Raw genomic sequence first — 20411 nt, forward strand, 5'->3', positions numbered from 1 at the left:
AAGCATTAAACGTGTCTTATTTCTGCGTTATTTTCCTGATATTTTGGAATACTCTTTGATATTCCTGACAATGTTTTCAGGGTTTTTAAAAGGAAATTCAAGAGGCTGTCAAGTCTTTCCATTGCTTTAGTAAATGATTCATTTTTTGTTTCCCAGTGCAATGTCTGAAATAATTGTGTCAGTTTTCAGGTCACTACTTTTCAAGCTGTGATACTTGGCTGTCACCCATCACATCAGTCATTCTTTTCACACTTTGGGACGTACACTATAAAAGCAGCCAATAAAATATTACATCTGGGGTGTAGCATTTACTACTTGTAGCCTACAGAGCAGAAGCGAAACAGACAAGCTTTGATTTCTTCAAGAAGAGTCCACTCTGGGCTTCACTTAGATTTTTGCATGTTTGGGTCCTTCCCATTGAATGTGTGTGGCATGTTCCTATCTCCTCCTGAAGAAAGACATGGACAGGAGTTGGGATAAATGTATGTGAGTGTGCCCATCCTCTAGAGAGGTAGAATTTGCGTGTGTAATATACTAGTTGTATTTTTTTTTCCCCAGCTGCTGCAGGTACTGCTGAAGAGCTTGTCTAGCAAGTACAAATAAGAGTTGTGAGGCAGTTTTATTTAATCTTAAGTTGAGGTGGGCTGTAGTCCTCTGAATCTACTTGCTTTCTTGCTCCTTGTGAGCTGAGCAAAGCTCATCGGATGTTTAGTGTCTTTGTGTAAGCAGCAAGCAGCCGCCACAGAATTGCTATCTTGTTTTGGAAATTCTGGAGTTCTTTGCTGGGCAAGAGCATGGAACTACAAACCTCACACGTGGATTTGCTTCTCAGGGAAACTGAAGAAGAGAATTCTGTGTTTTCAGCAGTTTTTTTTTCTCTTCCTAACTCCAGGTGGCTGGTGAGGGGGAACAGGAAGAAATGACAGTGTTACTGAAATTTATCCTGATACCTGAAAGATTTTCTGGAGGCATTGTGGCTTTAATTTTTTCCCATTTTTTGTAAGTCAGCTTGTTTTCTGAAGGATCTGGATCAAAGTAAGATCTGTTAACTGGAGGGTATTTCAAAAACACACCAAACTAGTATGTTTGTTAGCTTTCCTATTCCTTTTAGTTTTATTTCTTTATATTTTTCAGTCAGCTGTTACGGTTAGTAGTAACTTTTTTTTTTTTGTGGGGGGTTCAAACAAAATTTGCAATGTGATTTAGGTGTTTGATAACTTGTTTGAAAGGGGTGTGATCCTATGCAGACTTTTGCCTGGAGAAATGATCATGTCTGTATGAGTAGTTCTATCGGTTTATCCCTGTGTACAAACATTTGAAGGACAGAGCCATAACGTTATGTTGCGTGTACATGATGCTGAGCCTTTCAGGGGAATTTCTCTCACAGGAGGAGAACACATTCCCTCAGTGCCCTTTCCCCCTACAAGAAATCTGTCACTGTATAATTAAATGAGAAAGTAAATAAGGTTATTATTTCTGAGCATGGACACAGTGCACACAGTAACAAATCAGATTCAAAAAATAGCTGATGAAAGGATTTGTAGTGATCCTTGATGCAAAGTTTTAAGTACAGTACAACCAGATACCAGCTCTAAATTGGCTGGCACTGTAATTAAAAGTATAAATGTTTCAAGCTGAATACATCCTATTAGTAAGATTTTAGGAAACAAAAACTTAATTTATTCACATTCGATATGGTCTGTAAATGCCACCATTATATGCCTTCCTCTGGCCTTTGATTAGCTATGGATTAATAAAACTTTTATACCTTCTTTGTCAGCCTCATTTTGAACTCTGTTTTTGCATACTGTTACTATTAAATAAATGAATTAGTGTCCAGAAATGTGTCATGCATATTACCTAGCAGCAGGAAGCATAATACAGTGGTCAGCTCCCCGGGAGCATTATAAATCCTAACACGCTCAGTAACCTGCTCATGTGGACCTATTAAAAGCTTGATGATTTAGTGAAGCAGTATTTGTGCTTAACAATGGAATTTTAGTTAATTCAAAACAAAGTAAATCATTTCCAATTACAGTATTTGAATATTCACAGTAGCTATACAAGGATGTGTAATGTTCCAGGGGAAAAAAAGAAAAGAAAAAGGAAAAGGCATTATAAAGGTTGACTGGAGTTTAGCGAGTGGTTGTGGTACCTCAGCATTACATGAATACCAGTGTTTGTAAAGCATGTTTGTTTGATATAGCTACTTCACTGGAGAGATGGTGGAGCTAGAGCCCAGAATGGGGAAAACTATTTCCAGAGACCGTGGAGACTTTTGTGATGAGGAAGGCTCCTGGAGGTTAGGCAGTAGCAATAGCAAGACACCCAGATGAGGGATGATTAGGGGGGTACTGTGATGTCTGTGAATAGGGGAGAGGTGACCATTGGTGATTTGTGATTAGTTCAGTGGTGTTTTTTGCCTCTGGGCTGACAGTGGGGCTTGCAGCGGGGCTGAAGCTGTAGCTGTTGGTGGCAGCGAGAGAACCAGCAGAGTTATCCTGAGACTCTTGCAGGAAGATGAGGCATAGCACTTTGGTGCTTATATGCAACCATGGACCCACTGGTGCATGTCCAGAAAAGGGGAATGAAAATGGTGAACGACCTGGAGCACAACACCAAAGAGGAATGGTTGAGGGAACTGGGGTTGTTTAGTCTGGAGAAAGCTCAGGGTAGACGTCGTTGCTCTTTACAACCACCTGAAAGGAGGATGGAGCCAGGATGTGGCTCGTCTATTCTCCCAAGCAACAACTGATAGGACAAGAGGGAATGGCCTCAAGTTGCACGAGAGAAGGTTTAGGCTGGATATTAGGAGCAAATTCTTCCCCAAAAGGGTGCTCAGGCATCGGAACAGGCTGCCCAGGGCAGTGGTGGAGTCGCCATCCCTGGAAGTGTTCAAAAACCATGTGGGTGAGGCACTTAGTGACACAATTTAGTGGTGGACTTGGCAGTGCTGGGGGAATGGTTGGACTTGATGGCCTTAAAGGTCTTTTCCAGCCTGGTAGATTTTATGTTTCTATTCTGTCTGTCTGCACGTCCATTCGGTTGACACATGCAGCCTCATTCAAAGTCACGCTACTTAGGCTTTGAGATACTTAAGTGCTTTTGGAAACAGAACTTGGGCTTCTGAGTTCTATAGAGTGGTTTGAAGAGAACATGACAAACAGGCTGTCATGAAGCTGTGAAACCCAGTGCGTCTGCCACTGCGGTGCAGTGAAAACAGGGCGAGGCTGACACTTGTAAAAGTACGACAATTGTTTCAGTTTCTACAGTGCTGTTTTTCAAATGCTGTTGAATCCCAGTATACAGACTGTCATGGAGTCTATTACAGCTTTTCTTATGGATTAATCCCTTAATTCTGGGTCCAGATCTCGAGCAATGCTGCATGCATTTTAGCTTCTTTTAATCATTTGGCCGCATTAAATCGTTAGATTTTAGTATTTCTGGAAGGGGAAAAGGGAATTCACTAAAGGAAAATAAATTCTGGGGCCTATGAAAACATAATTTCTTAAGGTTGGTGGAATATCGCGAAGTAAACAAACATCATATGATCACAAAACTGCCATGAAGAGGTCTGATTAATTATATCTCTGTTCAGCCGAGGTGTGTGGTGTGGTGCAGACTCAAGCTGGAGGAGCAGGCAAAGTGCTGACCTCCAGCTGGCTTCTGGATCTTAATTTGCTCTCATTACTTCTTAGGAATTTATTCTGACAATGGTTTCCTTTGTGAATGACATTTTCTGTCTTCAGATACAGTTGTACAAACCTGTTGCTGTTAACTGGGACTACATTATTCCACAAGTGTCTGTCTGACTTCGAATTTTCAGGCCTTGATTCCATTAATAATCTTTAAAATATCAGTATTTGCACCTTGTGGCTTTATTGGTCTCAGCATAATGATTTCCATTATAAAATGATGACAGCTATGTGATACTAGGTAGTTATTAAAACATCCCGAGGGGAGAGGCTCAGGAATAGATTAATCCTTAAAACCATGGTGTTCTTGCTCAGGTCTGTAATACAAAGGATAGTACTTTGGCTTCCTCAGAAGCCTTTCTTTATTCATCTTCGCTGTGTGTTACCACATAGCCATGTACTGCATGGCAAATTAACGCTCATAGAGCCACAGAAATAGAGCAGTGAAGGATGCCGTATGATACAGGAGGAATAAAACAAGACAATGAGCTATGAGTATAGGGATGTTATAGGTCATAGAAAGTGAGGTGATGTTGGCTTGTTTTGAAACCTGTCTAAATGAGAAGGAACAGTTCTGTGCAGGTTCCTGTTGAGTCCTAGGTATCTCACAGATAAGGACCAGCACCTGATGCTCAGGTTACTCAAGGGGATACAGATGCAGAGGGCTGCTGATTGCATTTGCAAGTAGTTGTCAGGATTTGTAAAAGCTGCTGTGGAGGTGTGACCTCAAAGGCATTCAGAACAGTAAGCTGGTCTCACTTAGCATTCAAAAGAACTCAGGGAAGCTTACTGGTAAGTCTGTCTCTCTTTGCTGTTTCTCTTCTGTTTAGTGATGGTGATATGGGGAGAGAAAGGAGATTGTATTAATGTATAGATGTCTTAGTAGCATCAGCTGGTGGGAGACTACATTGCTCTGTGTGGCAGGTGTGGATCTGTGGGCACTCTGCAGTCAGTGTGTTAACAGGAGTTTGCTTGTCTCCCTAGCAGAAGCATCGATCTGGCACACAGAAAGTGTGTGGTCTAGAAATAAAACATACTTGGCTCATGAAGGAAGCAGCTAGAAGGAAATGTTTGTGCTAATACAGTCCTCATTTCCAAGGAGAGACTTTCTTTGTGGGAACATTAAGGTCTTGAGTAGAAGCAGAGGGTGAGTAATTTCATTTTGGTATTAGTGTGATTGTAACTAGGGAGTGTATTTGAGAGAGAGCCTGGGCCTGTGGCTGTATTAAGGTTTTTTTTTGTGGTTATTAAGTACTTATATGTGACGGTGTTGTGCCTGAAGTCAGATTTTGCTGGTACTGCCCAAAATCTGAGCTTTTATTCCTTTATGTGCGTGGTGTGTAATGCTGCGTATTTTCTATAACATGTTCTTGTTCCCTTTGATGACAAGCGACAGACCATATGGAAATGGAGAAAGAGGGTAGCTAATAGCTGAAGGGGGGGGGGATCTTTGTTGTGATGTGAACAATAATTACTTACTTAGTTAGGCTCTTTTACCTCTTTAAGTGTTGTATTTGTGGACCAATCTCAAGCAGTTCTCAGAGCATTTGCGATTAGGGCTGTGTAATGTAACTTAATGTGACAGTTAAAAGTCAAATAAGCTTTGAAGCTTTTGTTGAGGCTTGTTTGTTCCTTCAAAATAGGAAATGATCTGTGAGCTGCTGAAGAACATGTAGCCTGCTTTGCAGGAATACATACAACCCTTTTTCATTTTAATGAAACTTTACTAATGTATAGTCTAAAGAAATAGGTTAACCCTAGCCAAACACATTAAATCAAACATAGCAAGTATGGTCATTATCCATTCAGTGTTGTTTCAGAGTTACTCTCGATTGCCTAAGAAATCTTACAAATTGGAAAATCCATCATTCTCTTGCAAAACATGAACTTGAGTAGTGCGTATAAATAAGAATGCAGAATTTCAGTATCTTGGTGTCTTGTTCCTGTGAGAGCAAAGCCAACAGGGCTTGCTATAAAAGTAAAATAATTGCAGGTTAGCTAACATGTGGTCAGGATATGTAGGATGTTGGGGCCACAGTTTAATGCTAGAGTAAATATTCTTTTAGGGTTTCTTATCAGGAAAGCAAAAAATTTGCTTCTGTGTAATACTTGTTGGTAATTTGACATTAAGCTCATTCTACTGGTCTGAAATTGTTTGGAGTATTGATGATACAACTCTGTACTAGCAGTGTTTATTCTGGAACAGATATCATCCATCCACACCACTTCAGGCTTATGTGGGATCTGCACGTAAACAGCACAGAAGTAAGAGCCTGAATCCAGTCTAAACATCTTCTCAGATACTGTGCCACCTTTGACAGAAACGTGGACATGGAGATCCTCACAACATGCCAGGGCAGAGATCCAGCCCGTGTGTGATTGTGGAGCTGGGATTCTGAAATTAAATACAGATTCCCAGCCTCTAAACTTTCAGGAGTATTACTATTATATGCGTGTAAAACTAAAACCTTTTTAAGAGTCTTAAAGGTCCCTGCTCTTTAATGCCAAGTCACCTGAGCAATCTGAAGTTCTTGTCCAGCTCATGCATCAAACAGATCTTTCCATATCTGAACAATCTGGGGACCCCTTTCAGTTCTCAGAAGAATGAGACATGCTGTAGGCTCTGCACAAAGTTTTCCCAGTGTTCATAACCATGATGGGTCTATTTCAAGGCAACAGAAGGCAAATGTGAATTGCGGTGTATTTGTAAAGTGGTATGTTGCTTACATACAGCAACAGAGCCAATAAGCTTCAGTTATGCTTTGCAGTTGGTTAAGTTTAATGATCTGCATTTTGAAGCCCACATACTTTTTTAATCTCCAACTTGTGTTTAAGAAAACAGAAGCTGCCCATTGCATGGGTGCACACACCAAGCACTCTCCAAACTGATTTTTTTTTTTAAACCTGTTTTTCTGTGGCTATATATAATTTTTTTTCTTCATAGTACCTTATGTCTATCTGTGTATGTCTTTGTGTGTATAGATGAGCAATTTGTTCCCAGTAGTGTAAGAAACATCTGTTAAGAAGGACATATTTCACTGACAGTGGCAGCATGCCAGGAATATACCCAACTATTGCTCTCAAGAAGACACGTTTGTGCCTCAGCTCAGACACAGCATGTAGTGAAGGAAAATCTAGCTACAGTTTAATGCATATTTACAAGATATTCTACTCTCTCCAGTGTGGAGTAATGAGTACCCAATGTGCAGTTTGTATCATTGTTAAAAGAGCACTAGTGGAAACACCAAATGAAATGAACATGTTAAAATATTGTAATCTATTCCCCAGGGTGCTGTTCTTCAAGGCCTTGGTGATTAGAGTTTTTATTTCCATCCAGCAACTGTTATTTATTCACACAGAAGTCCTGCAGAGAGACTGAGAGACTTCAACAGACTGTGATAGCTCCGGAGATGGAGCAGGGTGGGGTTGTATCTTATATGGAGAGGCCTATCCCTGAAGTTACATGAAGCATTGGGGAACTTCAGGCTTTGTACCGTGGCTGGGCTTTTGATCATGTGAATAAATAGGTCTTCTGCAGAGTGGTTGACTTAATTCAGTCATTTTGATTGATAATTAGAACTGACAAAAAACAGATCAATGCAAATCACAAGGGCAGGAACATCTGGGACTCAGTTTAATGTGAATACCCCAAATCCTCCTTACTAGTAACCGCATGTACAAAACAGAATTCACAGTTGTTTTTGCAAATGCACAAATTAATACATCATAAGATGTGAAAAATAAGGTTTGAAAAAAGATAGTAAAGAACTGGTGCAGATATTGCAGTTTCTTCTTAGTTTAGCTCTTGTAAGCTTTCACTCTCTTCCCATGATAGACATGGGCTGAACAACGGTGAAACACAGGGACGTTGCTGGGTGCAGACTTCTGCCCTGCAGGTTTCTTGGCTGCCTCCTGCTCCTGTCCAGACTTGTATGAAGGTTTTTCTAATGCTTGAAAGGCTCAGAAGAGTTGTTCTTGGCTTCTTTTGGTTTGTATTTTTTTTTCCAAGTGGCTAGTCAAAGAAACAAAAAACCTGCCTTGTGAAATACCTCGGACTGAACATTTGATAGGAAGTTGCAAATATCTTGTGGGAGAGAAATTTAGATTGGAATGAATCCTGATTTCCCTTCAGACAATGAAGGGAAAGTTGAAGTGTTTGAGCAGGGTGGTTACATTACTTCAATTTGAAATAATTTTGGAAGTTTCAGCTGGAAAAAGGGGGTGAGGGAAAATGTAATGGGAGGTAGACATACTTTTATATTCAGGAGATAGAGGTGGGAGACAGTAAAATCTGGTACAAAAGAAAAAAATCTTTAAAATAGAATAGAATAAAAATTTCATTTAAAAGATTTTGAGATATAAATAATTTTTAAGGAAAAAAGAATTTGAGGTAACTTGTTGGTGTTTTGTTGCTAGAATTTTATTTTTCAGTAGAAGGGTTTTTCTGCCTTTTCTGTGATGGATTGATGTGAGCTCTGTGTGACTTGGAGCAAACACCATTTACTTTACGGTTTGAAGTAAGATTGAGAAAATTCAAATGACTTGATCATGATGACAGAGGCAGCCCAGCAGAGCTGAGAACAGATTCCATACCTGCAGCCTAGACTTGTGCTTTTCCTAGCTTGCATTCCTTGGAAAGTAATTGTTCCTGTAGTCTTGGCCATTTCTTTATCTTGTTAATCTCTTGTTGTCTTTCTCATTGATACAGTAAGTCCAGTCACTTCCTTTCTCTGAATGCTATTAGGTGGAAGACTGGTTTCTGTTTGCCACTTTTTCTGACCTTCTGGGTACCTGCTTGCCTGCCTCCTATAAAGATACTTGCCTTGTTCTGAACACATGCTCTGCATCTTCTGGGATAACTTTAAATTTTAATGTGTACATGGTGTGTTTGGGTATCAGTCATGAACATAGCATTCTTCAGGGAAGCAAATGTACTTTTTTGCTGATGAGTATCAGTAACTGATGGAGCTGTGCCAGAATAACAGATTCTGATCTTATTTCCAGTTTTGCTCAGCTTGTAATTTCAGGACATTATCCCCTCTTCCTTGTGTTACTGCCCAGGTTACAGCCTAGCTTGCTGCTTTTCTTCCCATGCCTTCTAAAGCATTCTAAAATAATGTTTGTTTAGGAGTAACCAGAGTTCTCCTTAATACATTTTTTCCCTTTGGTCTAGCTCATTAATAAATGCCTTTTAGCACCTTTTGGAACTAACAGCAAAATGAAAAAGGAACAATTGTACTCTTAACCTAGGAAAAGCAAACCCATTGCTGTAGTGGCAGTTGTCAGTGTTGTAAAAATCATCAGACAAGATTAAAACTTTGAGAGGCAATGTCCTTTGTGCTGTCACTAATATAAAATAGCATTATCTATTGAAAGTGTAAATTTGTGTCTTACAGACTTAAAACCGCTGGATACTGCAACAAAATCATGCGTGTGTTGGTTTTTATTATTAACTCTAGCTTTGAATTAGAATTCCCTATATTACAGCTTGGAGCTAAACTCTGTTTACAAAACAGTATTTACACTTGACTAATTTTGCAGATCAAACTAATTAAATCAATTAAACTGGTGATTAACCAAATGAAGGCTGATTGCAAAAATTAGTGGGTTTATTTTGGAGGACTGGAAGTAAGCTAATTACTGCAGTGATTACTTGAACCTGGAGTACTCTAAATGTGGTATAAATTGAAACCTCATAGTGAATTAGACTGGGAATTCATTACAGTTTAAAACACTGTTAATACTATTCAGGCTGCTACTCCTGTGGGAAAATTTCACTCTATTTTGTATACTGATAAACAATCACTTAGTCTGTGTCCTTTTAAATAACACCAGGCAATTTCACACAGGATTTTTTCTTGTAGCTGAGTCACAACTCTGTTTTATGAAGATGTAGTTACTAACGCTGTCAATCAGGTTCCTGCACATTGCATGGTGGGAAATGTAGTCCAGCAAATTCTATCTCCATCATAATGAAACGGTGCTGATTTCATGTGGTTGCTCCAGGATTTTCTGGGTTTGATGTCCTAATCTGTGTTTGCCATCTCTGATTGCTAGCTTGGTGCAGAGAAGAAATGGGGATTTGTTTCACTTGCCTGCACATCACTTAACTGTTGGCAGAGCACAAACTGGTTGGTACTAATTCTAATTTGTTGCATTTTGTGCTCACACCTGGAAATGCAGTGCCATAGAAGGATTTTTAGAGAAGGAAACAGATCTGCTAGATTACTCACTCATTTTGTTTGCCAGTGCAGGCTATTCCCTGTAGTATACTTCCTCGGGTATTTTGTTCCTCCTTGCATCACGAGTTAACAACGGAATATAAATGTCTACTAAAAATGACCTGTATTATTCTAGAGTTCCTTCAAGCACATCTTGCAAAGGGTTAATGAAATTGCATAGAATTAAAATACAAAAAAACCTCAAAGAGGTGGAATATTATGTAGTTTGTGAGTATTTTTTATTATAGATATGAATATTGTAAACATGCTGCTTGGAACCTCGTTTTGTGAGATCTTCAGTTACCTACCTCGTTCAGTGAGGGGTTGGGTGTCAGTCCTCATTTCTCCAAGGAATGCAGCCACTTGAAGTTCGCATTGCAGAGCAGGCTTTCATTCTATGCATTTCTTCTGGTTTGGGTTATTTTCTTGCACACGGGAGTACAGCTCCCACTTGCTTAAAACCAAATTTCAATAGACCAAACTGCAGAACTTTGTTACATCACTTGCCTGCCAACAAAGGGTGTACCACTATGAGCAATGACACGAGGGAGGTCTCTTGCAGCACTCCCTTCTGAAACAGTTTGGTGGTGGTAAGGACACAGCTACATAAAAATCCATTACAGCATAATAATTCTCTCTGTTCCCTATTTGGGAGTTGCCCTTTTTATTTTACCTTTTAGGGGATACTTTATCAGGAGAAAGTCCAAACATACAAAAAAATAATCTAAAGGTGTTAGAACAGGTGGAAAGCACCAGTGAATGTGCGTTTTGCTGGGCAAAATAGGATCAGATCAGCTGGGGAAAATAATCTGAAATACAATTTGCTCATGGGAAGGGGTGAGAAAAAGGTGGTGGTTGGGCATAGGTGGGTGGTGGGACAGCAAGTTTGGTAGGCCAGTGCAGAAGCGCAGCATGAGCTAGTGGATCATAACAGGAGGAAGGATTTCACTTGCTTTTTGGCTAGGATCTGGTGAGTCACAGCAGGCAGATGTTGCTGTCTGTGCACAGAGGGCACCAGAGCTCTCTCTTCTGTGTGATGGCAGGATCTGCCTCTATGTGGAGTATAGTGCTTTGCACTTCATTAGCAGAAGACAGTGTAAAATGAGAAGCATTGAGATGAAACTCAAAGATGGCTGCAGGAAGGGAACTGTGACCTACAATGAAAGGGATGAGGTGTGTGAACTTTGACAGGAGCACTATGTCCTAGGAAGGCTCAAGCTGAGATGTGTTCACAAATACTTAGCAGCTATTAGCACTGAGAAGGAGTGCTTGCTCAGTGTGTACTTCAGCAGAGTGCAGTAGCAGAGCACATCAAACCAAAGGAAAGGGAATGTCCAGCAAGGCTTTCTTACCCAAGAGCCTCTTGGGCAGTGAGGGGACCGGCGGACAGGTAGGGGCTGTGCATACTGGTGAGCAAAAGCACTGAAAGAGCATAGGATATGGGGTGTTCACAATGACATACCAGTTTAAGGTTTTTAACTGAGAGTGCCTAGGAAAACATGCAGGAGCACCAAGGTGCTTCATGTCACTATATAGAGATAGCTGAAAGAGAAAATGACATTCTGTTGTAGTGAACAGGCTTCTTGAGCAGGTTTCTGTTCCCATAGGATTCACCTTCTCTGGAAATGTAGGCAGATATTCAGATCTTCATGTGAAAGGCACATGTAAAGGATAAGATGTCTGATTTTTTTATCTTTTTATTCTTTTTTAGAAAGTATCTCATCTTCCCTGTCACTGCCAGGTAGAAACTTTCCCTCTTGGAAAGAGGGAGTTGTGGTTGTTTGTAATAGAATGAAAAATAAATGTAGAAATGGGGATTATTGGCTGAATGCTTTCAGGGAAGAAGCTGTGCACATGAAGTACAAGGAAATGCCAGTCTTGCTTGAACACTGTACCAAATAAAGCATTTTCTTACACTCGGAGCTCATTTAAAATGCCTTCTAAAGCTGATTCAAGCAGAGCAAACTAGATGGTAGTTTGTTCTTATAAAATAACTCAGTACAACTTGTCACGGTTTGAATACATCCAAGTGACTCTCAAATTCTTTCTGATGCAGTTTTGGGGACGCTAAGTTCTGTGGTATAGGTCTGCAGCAAGTTTACCAGACTGGAGTAGATTTGACTGTAGTAAGTTTGCTCCACAGTGTCCATTTTCAGCTATGCTCTGTTACTTAATACTATAGCAGAAACAGAGTATTATCCTGGCAATTTCAAATGGTTATTAGTAATTTATATCGTGTTACCACCCAGAGTGCTCATTGAGACTGTCTATATGTAGGATTTCCACAAGAGCTTAGAAGACAAGTACCTGAAAAGTCAGGCAGCTGAAGGAAAGCATTCATTAACCAACATGACAAAGGCCTATGAAGTAGTTCCAGTAACTCTGCCTAGAGTAAAATTGGTTAAGATAGAGGTGTGCACACTCGTAATAAATCCATCATGTAAAAAATGCATCCTTTTTCTCAAGGAGCTGGCAATATTATTCAAAACGTGCTAAAGTGGGCAGGATATCCCAGGAGTAATTGTGAATTATTAGGTCATAGGGACCTCATTGCAAACTATTTGCAAAATTTAATTGGTGTAATAAATAAAATATGCATGCAAATTAGACTACTTTCTGAATTAAAGGAATCTGTTATCTGGCATTGCAAAGATTCATCCTAATTTAACAGAGGTTGTATATACAGTTAGAGATAGCAATGTTTTATATTGGATCTGAAAAAAACAGATGGTATTTAACTAAACCTGAGCCAGCCAAGTAGTCACGTCTGATAAACTTTAGTCTGTAGTGCAGGATGTCACTGGGTGGTTACACTGGATTCTGGCAGGAGTGTAGTGGTACCTTAATTTAGTATATAGAAGGAAGTGCTCAAGCAGGGTGACAAAATGAATAGGCCTATTTGCTTTATTCTGTCTGAAAAGATTCCTCTGGTACTGAGGCTAAAAATATAAGTAGCTTTGAAATTTCTGTTGCAAATCCTGTTGTTTATTGATTTATTTGCTATATATCTTAGAACTCTAGCAGTGGAAAGAGCAGAGCTAATGACTGTAGCTGATTTCATTACCCTAGATGTAAAGCAGGGAGTATGTAGTCGTGTAATGACTTTGTATCCTACAGCAAAATCTGAAAGAATCAAAGTGAAGAATCTCTTAGAATAAATATAAAGATAGATATGAAGAAATAGTTAATATTCTCTGTTTAATATTGTTGCTAGACTCAATAACACTGTCTTGTCATCAATCTGAAATCAAGTATTACATCTGCTTTTTTAAAGCACTTGATTGAATGAATACAAATGTCTTGCTGTTGTCACTTGGGATAGCACTTGATACATCCCATTTTCTAGACTCTAATTATTCCATTTGTAGACATGAATGCCATTTAGATGTAAGCTAATTCAGCATGGTAACTCAATTAGATTTGTACTGACTAGGATTTATGAAACATCAATGGATTCTTGGTGAGACCAATGGGACTACTGGTTATTTATCCCTAAGTCTTACTGCTACTGCCTCTCAGGAGTTCAATTAAACACGCCGGTGATGAGAATGTTTTGTAACAGTAGTCTTTCACAATTAGACGAAGATTTTTGTAAAGCATATCATATGGAAAGCAGGGAATCATGTATTATGCAATACAAAGTTCTCACTGCCTAGCTGGTGATGTTGAAGGGTAAAAGAAATTCCTGTGATTGCTTTGTTAGTGTCGTTGTTAAAAAAAACCTAAAACTTGGGATTAAGTTAATCTAAAATATGATGAAAATTCTGCTTTACTGACAGAAAAAGTCAAAATCAAACTATATTGATAAAACACTGCATTTGTTAGTATCTGCATCTTGCAGGCTACAAACAGGTTTCTGTACTTATGTAAATCCCCCTGGAAACCAGGAGTTTCTTGTGTGGATTTAGAAGTCTCATTGCACTTGACCCTGGGAGCTTTTGTTTGTTCCTTTTTTAGGAAATAAATTAAATAGAAGGAATGCCTACTGAAATTGCAGTTTTTAAACAGCGGCCAGAGGCTCGTGCTAACTCTGCATTCATTGTCATTGGGTGTTCCAACTTCACCTGATCTTTAAATAAATACATACAATTTTGTAGAGTAATTAAAACATCCTGTCAAAATGCCCCAAATTTACAGTGTTTGATTATTGAATCCTGGCAACAAATCCTGCAGAGACAGTCTAAACTGGAGAGCAACATTCATTTGACTTTTATCCTGTTCCTAACATATTCCATAACTTCATGGAATAGCAAAGCTTTGATTCCTTCAGCACACATTGCCAACAAAATAACCTGTCTTCCTGTTTGCTGCAAATGTTTTCTAATGAAATATAGGGGTCTAAAATCAGTACAGCACTGGCACCAGGAAAAAACTCAATAAATGGTTAACAGATGTCCTCTGTTCCTAGTTCATTCCCAGTAAGCACCAGGGCTTGAAAGCTTGGGCGAAGAAACTCGAACGGATTCAAGTGATTCAGTGCTGTTTTCATCGCTGGACACGGGTCAGTGCTATCCTGCCCTGGCAGAGTCCCTTTGCAGTGCCTGTTGTTCATGGCTGAGAGACTGTTACGGAGTAAGCTATCATTGATAAGGCTCACTCAGTCCTGCTAAATGAAGCCCAAGCATAGCTGGAGAAATATCTCTTAACTCCTGCTTAAAAACATAACAGAGGGTTAACTTGAAGTCTGTATTAAGCCTATGTGCCTATAGTGAATGCACCCAACTTCTGAGCAGTGGAGGAAAATCAGGGATTTTTGCCTAAAAATTTTCATAGTAGGTGGCTTACACGTTCTTGATACAGAGAGAAGACACTGACTAATCAGTGTGCGTTCACAGAGTCCAAGCATCTCCAGAATTACTCACATATAAACAAATCTGGCAGTATGCTCAATCTGATGAACTCTGTGGGCTTTTGCAGGTATGGTGTCCAGGATAATGATAGGTCACACTATTAGCTATGGAATGATACTGGGTTCTGTGTGCTTATCAGCCATCTCACTTCTTCAGACTATTTTGTGCATATATTAAATTTGAGTCTGTATATTCCTAAAAAAGCTGTTTTCAAGTTTGGCTGTTCCCTCATATCCTCTTACGCTTTTTACGGCACTGTCAAAATTGAGAAGCTTTAGAAGGGGAGTGTGTTGGGGGTCCCTCAGATTAAAACTGATTAAAAGTGTTTCAGGCACTCTTGGGCTCATTGACTTGGAGCCCTTGCTTCCAGATTCGCCAGAATGCTGTAGCTGCTGGTGGTTAGCAAAGTGATGCCATTACTCTAGGAAATATTGACAGCTTGCAGGACTGAACAGTAATATGATAGCTTAACTGACATGGCAGCTGCTGAAAAATGAACGCATAAAAACGTTCTTTTATATGGAATTATTTCATGGAAGGGTGGTGTTTAGAGGGACTGATTGCTGAAGTTATCGTAGCTGAGTGCCATTGTTCAGATGCTGATTTTCTGAACCATGTGCTGTTTCTTCAGATTTACAGTAATGTGACATCCTGTTCTGTTGCTCTGCAGTTCACACCGTTAACACTCCGGTTTTGCACCTGAGTGCTAGCAGGCACCTCTGTTTTCTGCCCTTATTAAAGCTGTGCAGATTTGTGCATAAAACCAGCTGGTTAGAGACTATCTTCTGATTTAAAAGCCGTCCTGCTACTAAAATATTTTCAGCCTGACATTCTTTTTGCATTGTTCTTTAAAAGAAATACAATAATCATTTACTTGCCAGAGAGTTCTTTGAGGATCATATCTGTTGTCTTGATTCTTGCTGTTGCTTTCACATAGGATCAGGCCAGTATCATCTCACATCAGGAGAACTCATCATCGCTCTACAGCTAAAACCAAATTTATTATGAAATGAAGAACAGATTTCAGTTATAGATTATTTTGTTTGTGCAAAATAAAATATTGCTTAGTGTGGGGCAGTAAAACCCCACCTGGTAAATGTTCGCTGTTTTGGAAAGTATTTTTGTGGAGATGTTTTCTTGAAAAGTGTGTTCTTTTTAATGAAGGTGTGCTTGGGAGGAAAGAGCTCTAATTAGAAAACGAACAAATCCCCAAACCTTGTTAAAATGGAGGAGTTTTCTTATTAAAAAATACTTTCTTTTGTGCAAACGAAACAAGCTGGAGAATGAATTGTCAGTTGGAACTTTCCTTTTTACATTAAGCCGAACACTTTGAGCCAAACCTGTTAATTTTTTTTTTTTCCCCACAAGATTATTTCAAAGCAAGTATTTTGTTCCTGTTGGGAACATGCATTTACTTTGTACAATAATCCCATAGTAGAAATGGCAGTGTTTTTCCTATTTACTAGAGTTTGAATCAGGGCAATTCCAAACTCAAGCGTCACCTGGAGCCTGCTGCAGTTGCTGGCATACTTTGAGCACTAGTGCTGAGCAGCTGAGTTGAGTTGACCTCTTAGTGCTTAACATGGCAGACTACAGTAATAACTAGAATAAGCATTGTCAGGAAATGTGGCTTAGATCAATTGTCTCGGGGCTTTTCAGATGTGGCTCAAATCTTCTCCAGTTCAGTGCTGCAGAAATGTTCTCTTATGACCTGGGGGAGCAGGGATGAAGAGTGGGTAAATTCCAACACCACCATCTTGATCACTGTGTTGGCAAACTCACCAAAGAGGCCAAAGACTCCAGAGCTTAGAAACCTGAGATACAGGGCAAGCTCAGGACTGGATTTAAAGACGTATCTCTGTGCCCGTGCACTATCTATCACAGGGAGGACTGAGCTGCTGATGTGTGATGACACCTGTCAGGAATGCAAGATGAGAGAGCTTTCTGGAATTGTACTTTCTCTTTAACTCAGTATGAGGTGCACTTTGTGAAGGAAACAGCACAAAAAGGAAGGAGAAGGAGTGGAGAAACCAAGCAATCCTTAGGCTTCTGTGTGTCCTGTTCCCAAGGAAGCTTTTGCTTCCTAACCCCCCTTGGTTCCTTCCTTCAATTCCAATTCACTTTGCATCCTTTCCATTTCCATGTCTAATGGGGATGACCTACATTTTTCTACTCAGCACCTATAATTTTATCTTCTTAAAGAGCTGAGTGTCTCATTTAAACACTGTAATTCCTCTGAATCACAAAATCTGACCTCAAGTTTCCACTAATAGTTACTTAGTCACATTGATTCCTCTGTTCATGTAATACACATGTACATATGCAACCACAGCTTTGACATAAAATTGAACTCATTCTAGAATTTGGGCTGGAATTACTCCAAGAGCTTGTCATGCAGACTATCTTCTCTCCTAAGCCTGGATCAGCAGTACAGAATTTATTCCTGACTGATTTTTGTCTACAGCATTCTTAAGCCTAGACAGTTAAGATGCACAGCATATTCCAGTGCTAATGCTAACATCTATCGTTCCTGCTGAAGTACACTACAACTTTTTCTTTTTACCATCATCATAGATGTGGGCAATAGTAATTAACTTAGTAGCAGCCTTTATTTCTCTCCTGTCATAAACCTCTTCTATGGGGCAAGCACAACCTCAGTTTCTTCAGTTTTCCCTAATGGGACTTGCTTGCGCTGATGTTACGTTTTCTCTGTTTGTGGTCTGTTTGTTTTATATCCATTTAGTCTACATCATTTTTATATGGCAAGATGACTTTGAATTCTGTTCTTATCCTTAAGGCTTTTCATAGTCCTTCCCACCTTGCAATAGATTTATAGGTATACTGTCTTTTGTCAGTAGTGCAAGTACTGATTAATACTAATGCAGAATCAAACCATGCCGAGTCTAACCTGACAACTTTCCAGCTGACACTGGAACACTAGTAGTTGTTCTATAAGGTGGTTTTCAACCCGTTTTTGAGTTCACACTTTGATAGCTCTTTTTTCTGTGTCATTGATGAGAATGATGTAAGAGATGATGTACCTTCCCAAAGTCAAGACTCGGGACTCTACCCACAAGACTGATGATCTTGTTGCAGAAGGATGTTAGATTTATGAAAAGAAAATAATGTCAAACAGTATCCCCATTACTTTGTTATCATTCGGTGTTTGTGTGTTGCCTTCTTTCTTAAGCAGTAAAGTGAGGTGCACTGGTCTGTAATTCCCAGGTCTGTCCTTTCTGATACAGTAGCTGTATGTGCTCACCCCCTCTCCTTTATCATAGCTTTGGACTTTGCTGGGGTAATTTCTTGTGTTCCATTAACCTTTTTTATGTTTGCATTTGAAGACAAGTAACATTCAGCAGTGATGCTCATCAGCAGCAGTAATTTCATGAAAAATGGGGACTGGGAGTCATTAAATGGGTACAGTGATACAGCCAAAAGGTCTGTCAGGAAATTTCCCAAACTGAAAATAAACATTAGGTAGACAAAATCAGTATCTTGAAAAGGTGTGGGGAGGCGGTAGATGAAAACCAATGGTGTGGTGTGGCAGGAGTCACTTATAGAGTAAAGGAGATGAAAATATGTGTAAAATGCCAACATAGCTGAGAGATAACACAAAGTTAATTCAACCTTCCAGTAAGTTTGTTTTCAGTTTAATCTAGTGGGTATTACTTAAAAGGGCTGGCTTTTGGCCAGGTTTTACCAGACAAACCCTGTTTTCCTCCCTGGAAATCTTATGGTAGATTTTAAGGAACGTGGACATTTTCTTTTAGGATTTTTAGATGTCTGTGTATTCAGCTAGGGCAACAGTGTAATTCAGATAGGCTCTGCAGTGTCCTGGACTGGACATCTAGCAGATGGTATGCATAGGTCTGGTGTGTCCACTGCATTGAAGCCACCACACAAATGCTTCTTCATTCGTATCCTGTGTTACACCTACTGCAGTGGGGGACATAAGGCATCTTACTGCCTAGGTCCATATCATCTGTGTAGACCAGTAGGTCTGATGCATTTCATAGGTGAGGTGTAACTGATTTTGCTCTGTGTGCTCACACAATATGTGCACTCATGCACCTGGCTGGAGTTCTGGTCAAAATCCCGGAGACCGAATGCTACAGCTGTGTGCTGCCTGGTGCCTGACTTCTGAAGGAAGGGTCCCATTTGGGTAGTCAGCTGTGGGCCCTGCAAACACATCCCATATTCCCTACCCACTCTTCTTCACACCTGTTGCCCCCCTTTTTGAAATGCTGATCAGAACAACCTCTGCACAGCTTGTGAAATTGTGGATAAGTATCAAAGCATGTGTGCTACAGCTCGTGTGTGTGTAAAACTGCTGGTGATGTTCAGAGCAGCATTGCTGGAGTTATGCTGTTCTGACTGCTAGCACCAAATCTGAGCTCAGCATCCACTGAACATCATCAAGATTCTTCAGTATGAGCCCTGTATGTTTGGCCATTAACTTCAGATGCCTTCTGTCCTGTATACCAGATGTTGTACTTTAGGGAGCATAAATAGAGCAGTGAAGAGCTACTACTTCTAGAAACAGGGAGGAGGGAACAAAGGAGGATGTTTTCTCACCTGCATGCAGTGACACCCAGTTATCTGAAGAAGTTCCTTCGGTGGCTGTTCCCTACAAGCTGGGCCCACCCCTATACTGCAGCACTCTGGGGGTTTCAGGTGATTGTTGCTCCAGTGAAGTGTTTCATGCCTGGAATGATTTCTTTGATGGAAGAAATAGGGAGCAGGACCAGGAACAGATGGCTGGTAACGACATCTTAATTCTAGAGAGAATGAAAGAGGTATTTCATTATGGAGTGGTATATTTAAATTGCCTTCAGGTGTTAGTTTAAGAGAGTAGAGAAAAAAGAAAAGTTAAAAAGATTTTTAAGATTTAGTAAAAGGGATGGAGTGGTTCAAATCAGACCTAGTAATAATGCCCTACAAACCTGTCAGGTTGTAGTAATGTGACAAGCGCTAGCTAAAGGGAATCATTGCCCCGTGTATGGTGATGGACTTGTTTCACTTTGATGAATCAACTGGTTTGAATTATTAGAAAAATGAAATGTTTGCCCTGGTTCAGAATTCCAAACGCCCCTTCAGGATAAAAGGACATGCATTATGTCTTTTTAATAACTTGAGAATCAATTTTATGCTATGCAAAGTGTTCTCTCTTTAGAGCACTAACATCGACTTTAAAACAAATTCATAGTGCAGCTGAGTTTGGTGACTAATAAGCTTCATTTGAATAATTCTTTTCCTCTTGCTAAACTTTCCTCCAAACTGGACTTCTGTAAATAAACATGTAATCCTAAAGGTTTATTACGACACTTTTAGTAGGCAGAATCCTGGCTGATATAAATGTCGACATAAATTAGGATTAATCAGGCTAATTCCTCTGTGAATTTATGGTGTTTGTGTACAAGAGATTGGAAAACTATCAATTCAAAGACCCGTGTCATGCAGAAAGCCACACACTGACATCTTTCTTTCTGTGAAGGATGTCATTGCAGTGCTGTTATTTTTGTTATAGATGTAATCTAAATGGTGTAAAAGTTTAATGGAGATCCATGCTCAAACACTTCCAATCTGTTTGCATGCATTTGAGGAAAAGCTCTCATAGATTTCTTAAAAATACACAAATTAAT

At 39.7% G+C, this 20411-nt stretch overlaps 2 long non-coding RNA genes across 2 annotated transcripts in view; both read left to right on the plus strand.

Moving 5' to 3' along the window:
- The window catches only part of LOC134167708 (uncharacterized), a 234945-nt gene that overhangs the window by 144180 nt on the left and 70354 nt on the right, over nt 1-20411 (plus strand). The gene's annotated exons all lie outside the window — the stretch shown is intronic.
- LOC134167720 (uncharacterized) lies at nt 3988-7234 on the plus strand. Its single transcript, XR_009966270.1, has 3 exons — nt 3988-4413; nt 4680-4842; nt 6984-7234. It is a non-coding gene; the product is annotated as an uncharacterized LOC134167720 (long non-coding RNA).

The sequence above is a fragment of the Pezoporus occidentalis genome, unplaced genomic scaffold (genome assembly GCF_034315485.1).
Source record: "Pezoporus occidentalis ecotype Australia unplaced genomic scaffold, CSIRO_AGI_Poc_V1 ctg11, whole genome shotgun sequence".
Classification (NCBI taxonomy): domain Eukaryota; kingdom Metazoa; phylum Chordata; class Aves; order Psittaciformes; family Psittacidae; genus Pezoporus; species Pezoporus occidentalis.